This window comes from Gadus macrocephalus, chromosome 20 (assembly GCF_031168955.1).
Source record: "Gadus macrocephalus chromosome 20, ASM3116895v1".
NCBI lineage: Eukaryota > Metazoa > Chordata > Actinopteri > Gadiformes > Gadidae > Gadus > Gadus macrocephalus.
In genome coordinates, this window is record NC_082401.1 from 4,083,774 (window position 1) to 4,089,802 (window position 6,029).

Consider the following 6,029-nt stretch of genomic DNA (forward strand, 5'->3'; position numbering starts at 1 on the left):
CGCCAACAATCCCTTTCTCCTCCATGTCGTGGTTCATGTTCTTGAGGGAGTCAAAGCCAAAGTTCCTTCCCCCCAATTCATTCTCAACCTTGGCTGAGATAACCCCCAATACGAGATCGGTGTAGAAATACCAGAGACGAGAGTCCGACGTGTTATGCGCTATAACACCAAAAGCAGAACGGTTATCCAAATAACAAGGAAGTGTACAACACTTGCGTTACAGTCCTGGAGCTCTATAGGCCTATCTAAATAATATCATATAATACATAGATATCTATCATATAATACATATTATCACGGCCAAAAGCTGTGTGCGCCTCCAGACGATATTATGAATCACAAACGACTTTGTCGGGTTCTGCGACGTCTCTGGTTCTTCCACTTTCACATCAACCTGAAGTCGACTGAACCGCACGCTGCCGGCTGCCCGCTGCCGGGCGTTACAGTGTCTACTTCACATTGATGTGGACGTTGAAGAACCAGGAACGTCGGAGAACCCAACGCGGTCGTTTGAGATTCATAATATCGGCTCACACAGCTTTTGGCCGTGATAATATATATTATATGATATAGATATCTGTGTAGGCTATATGATAATATTTAGATATAGAGCTCCAGGACTCCCGTGTGTTCTAGAATATTTACAGAACAAGGCTAAAGGCTGTGTGCGCCTCGCCATTGCGATACATCCACTGTAAACAGCGCATGGTACCGTGGCTGCAAGCTGCTCAGGGCCACACCCCCACCCTCCTCCTTGACCCGCCTCGCTCCTCATTTGCATTATAGCTAGAGACACCAAAACAGCGCATTTGGGGGAAGCTCAATGTGCGACTGGCTCGGAGTGGCTGTAACTCTGCACCACGGCTGAAATTCGGGAACGTCTTTGAATACTGTGTTAGTTGCCCACTAATACCTATATTAAAGAATACATGAAATAGCATGTCATGGGACCTTTAACATTTGTGACTGGACGCCTATATTACATTTTTACTTCAATCCAACCTTGGTAATAAAGTAATGGCCAGGTTAACTACGTTTATATAGCCTGTATGGAACAACACAGTTCGAACGAACGGGCCGAAGAATCTATAATGCGCTTTAGATAGAGCATCTTTGGGACATTGTATCACCAGCAGCAGACCAGTAGCAGACCATCGGTACTGCATAAGGCCTAAGCCCAGTGTGAGTGCAGTCAGATTCTCTTCTCTAAACACCTTCGGAATTCTCCTTCACATCTTTCCTTCACCACTTGACATTTTCCATTGAGGTCAAGGAAAGGTGGTTGGGACAGAACACAGGATGTTGTTTTGCCTATTCGACCAGAGCTCCTGTGTTTCTTGCTTGCTCCAGAGTGTCCCACATCCCTCGGTCACCTGCTAACTGCATCACTTCCTGCTACTACCTCCATGTTGATTATTGTAGCAGTTGTTCAAAATCCTTTTGTCTGCCTTTCTAAATTGCATATACACTTCAAAAACCTTATAAGCGGTAGTAATATGTCATGCTTGATCAACAAAATGTATATGTACAATTAACCGTTGGAATGGACGTTTAGGCAAAGCAATTGCATTAAACCTGTGATGACGCACAAAAACACGACTGCCTAGTCCGTCGGGAAGCCAACGAGAAATAATATATACGTCAAATCAACAAATCTGCCAATCACAGATTTGTTTGAAAAAAGGCCCATGTGTCACCTGACCTTAGTTAAAACACAAGTAAAGGTTTCAGCCAATATGGTCAGTCAGGAAGGTCACAGCAGAACCCTGTCCTGATGGGAAGGTGGGTTTATTACGATATAAGTTGGTGTGTGTGTGTGTGTGTGTGTGTGTGTGTGTGTGTGTGTGTGTGTGTGTGTGTGTGTGTGTGTGTGTGTGTGTTTGTGTGTGTGTGTGTGTGTGTGTGTGTGTGTGTGCGTGTGTGTGTGGGCTTATGTGTGTGTGTGTGTGTGTTTTTATTCATGCTCCCGTGTGTGTGTGTGTGTGTGTGTGTGTGGGTGTGTGTGTGTTTGTGGGGGGAGGGGGGCTCTTATCACTAAGCATACATAGAGAGTCATGTGGAAGTGGTAAAGGATTGGTTTTGCTGCTTGATTGCATGCATCCCCGTCACACTGCCAGGAAATGAGGATCATCCGCCAACCGGCAGAAGGCTTGCTTCAGTCGCCACAAATAGATCCCCGCCTACACAGAGTGTGAACGTTTAAAACTAAACACTGATTTCAAAATGAAATGAACAATGGACGTGCTACTGAAGAGCTGAATGTTCAATGCTCCAATCACACATTATTATGTAAAAAGACTCCGAAAGTCAACTTGAGCTCAATTGGTAGATTTTCATCTGTCTGTATACGTGTGTCTGAGGCTTCTGTGGCAAGCCAGGAGGGCCTTTATCCATCCAGCGCCTGCGCCTTTCTTCAAGTGTTCTCACTGAGGAGAGTGTGAGTTTTTCAGAAAAGCTCTGCCGTGGTCACTGCTGCCTGTTCCCTGACAACCAATCACAGATTTGAGTTAAAAATACTGCACAGGAAAAAGGCCCATGTGTCACCTGACCTTAGTTACAACACAAGTAAAGGTTTCAGCCAATATGGTCAGTCAGGAAGGTCACAGCAGAACCCTGTCCTGATGGGAAGGTGGGTTTATTACGATATAAGTTGGTGTGTGTGTGTGTGTGTGTGTGTGTGTGTGTGTGTGTGTGTGTGTGTGTGTGTGTGTCTGGTGAGTGTAGGTGCATCATAGGTTGACCACCCTAGTCATATAATACTAATATATGAAAATTAACTCACAGTCACTCTATAAACACTGTAGAAAACAATGTGTATGGCTATCACTGATCTAACATAAACTGTACCCCTCATAACTGACCAAACCCCATGATTGTATCACATAAAGTATATTTAATATTTCCCTCACACGTGTGTCATATTGACCACATACCCTGGTTCTCTGCAGAGAAAGGAATGGACCATTTCCCTAAATGAGTGCATGCATGTATTAATAGATGAAAGTGGTCAGCAGCCTCCTAAGTAAAGGCGATGATGGCTGTGTTTATCACGTTGTTGCTCATAACATCCGGCTTGCTTCCAGCTCATGAGGAGCGTACTTCCAGGGTTACCCCCCCCCTGGACCACCCGGTGACTCGCCGGCGGAGCCCACCCACCACAACACAAGAACTGGAGCTGACTCAAAGTGTCAGCCTTTCAAAGGACGCTGAAATTATGATACTGGTTATAGTTATGATACTAGTTATAATGCTATTCAATGATATGATTGTTGGTTTCTTGGGGGGGACATGCAACCCACTGTAGTTTGAGCTCTCTAGCCACTGACCAAAGTGACTTTTCTTGACTGAATTCCAATTTAAGAATTCATGATATTTTGTGTGTGTGTGTGTGTGTGTGTGTGTGTGTGTGTGTGTGTGTGTGTGTGTGTGTGTGTGTGTGTGTGTGTGTGTGTGTGTGACAGAAAGTGACTGAGTGTGACTGTGTGTGTGCCTTGGTGCATGTGTGCATGTGTCTCAGCTGACACACCTTGTGTCAGCTGCTGTGGGGGTAAGCTCTATTTTCGGTCCCCTCGTTGGACCTCTGCTGCCCACCCCAGACCCCTGCCTCAGAGGATCATGGGAGGCTAATGAAAGAGGCTGAAAGGATCAATAAAAATAGGAACAATGATGACTCTTTGAGTGGAAAAAACTGAACTAACAATTGACACTGATGTCAATCAAACCCCACTATTAAAGATTAAATATAATTTAAAACGTGATATGCTATTCGAAATGAAGCCACGTTTAGACACCAGTTCCAGGATACGTAACAATTTGTAAAATGGCATCTTTACCATGTCATGTTTTAAAGGTTGTAGGGGAATATGACCAAAGACAGCCCCTTATTTACAGCCCACCTGTGTCTCACACATCAGACCTGAGAAGAAGGAAGATTATAGGAGATTATAATTCCACGGTTAATGTCTGTGTTCATGGCTACCAACACGTACACACATTAATATCTATGTTTTCAACACCCGTTTAACATTTTCAAGGTGACTCTTGCCTACTTCCTGAATGATGACCCCAAACCTGACCCCTGACCTCTGACCCCTTGGCCTGGTGAAAGGACGACCTGGTGAAAGGCCCCTCATCTGTTCTTACGTTTATCGGTTGATGCGTGGGCTAACCCCCTTTTTTTGTGGGGCGTTGGAGATGTGTGTTATCTTACGTATCTTCTTGTCATTAATGATCTGTAATTTCCCCTTGACCTATACTAAGCCTTTCCCCTTGGACCGAGCCCTGGGCAGACCTAGGGGAAAGTCCTCTGTGTGGTGATACATGCTCTTCATACAATTAGGACAACATGGCTATTTTTACAGTTAGCCATATTGACCCTCATTAAATGATTTAAAGTAGGTCTACTCCTAGCATGCTCTTATTCAGTAATAATGTAGGCTAGCAGTAATTAACAGAAGGATAGTTGCATGCCTTAGCAGCAGCGGGATTCAGAACGATTGAACGCTTTGAATGGACATTCCAGTATTATTAATCAGAATCAGCCGAGCCCAAAAATGATTTCATTCCTTCCATTTATTTAATATTACAAATATGTTAACCCTGATTGTGTGAGAATATCAATGTTCTATTATTGTTTTTAATTGCATTTAACAATCGCTAATCTAAAGGCATATTCCATATTCCATAGCAAATTCCCTAACCCAGACACATTTATATTAAAAATATATTTCATGCCTCTCGCATGTGTCGTTTCTCACATGCTGAAGCGGTTCCAGACACGCTCTGATCTGATCTGACAGACACACTCAGTAGATCCGACAACAGCAGACCATCTGGAGCGCCAGGGAATGTTCCCGCTGTGATTCATATCGACTGCAAACACAAGACGAAGAAGAGGAAAATAGCGCAGCGAGGGGTTGCTCGGCAACCCTCCCGGCACAGACGGTAAATCGGCCGTGCAGAGCGGCGTGGAAGAATGCATCTTTATTTAGCGCTCATCAGGGTCCTAACGCGCCGATAGAGTCGCACACACACGCACGGGCACACATACACGCATGCAAGGTTAATCAGTTCAATAAAAAAAACATCAATACTTTTACTTTGAACCTTTTCACTGTTCTAACTACACATTCACTGCATAGGATAGGCCTACTTCATATATAATCGGAATCAGTGATTGATGATTAGGATAAAAAAAACATTCTCACCAATTAGGCAACTATACAAATAAACAAATCGAAACAAACAATAACTTTTTACTATTACTTTGGAAAGGCTGCTCAGAGGCAGATCATTGAAGAGCAGGGAAAGGATTGGAAGCTTTCTCACAGGACAGCTGCTGATTCAAACCAAGAATCTTTTGCGGAGAGCCACGCAAACCAGCCACAGCAACACTTCTGCCACAGCCACCCGGCATTATTCATGAATCCAGAGTTCACCTTAAACGACAAACATCACAGCATAGCTCTGAACGTCTCTGTCTCTAGGTCTTAGAGTCCATCTTGAGACAGGCTCAGGTCTTTCTCCAGCTCTGAGTCCATCTATCAACAGGGCAGGCTCAGCTGTCTCTATCTGAGTCCATCTGTCAACAGGCTCAGGTCTGTCTCTAGGTCTGAGTCTATCTGTCAACAGTCTCAGGTCTGTCTTAGGTCTGAGTCCATCTGTCAACAGGCTCTGGTCTGTCTCTAGGTCTGAGTCTATATGAACAGGCTCAGTTCTGTCTTAGGTCTGAGTCCATCTGTCAACAGGCTCAGGTCTGTCTCTTGGTCTGAGTCCATCTGTCAACAGGCTCAAGTCTGTCTCTAGGTCTGAGTCCATCTGTCAACAGGCTCAGGTCTGTCTCTAGGTCTGAGTTCATCTGGGGGTCCAGTAATATCAGCCCATCTGGATAAACATCACAGTGTAAATGTCAGAAGCCGCTTTTGTGCATATTTTCCTCTCGCCATTGACTGGAGAGGACCCACTAAAGACAAGGTATGGATTGGGCTGATCTTCAATATGAACAGCACCTGCTGAAGATGTACAGAGAA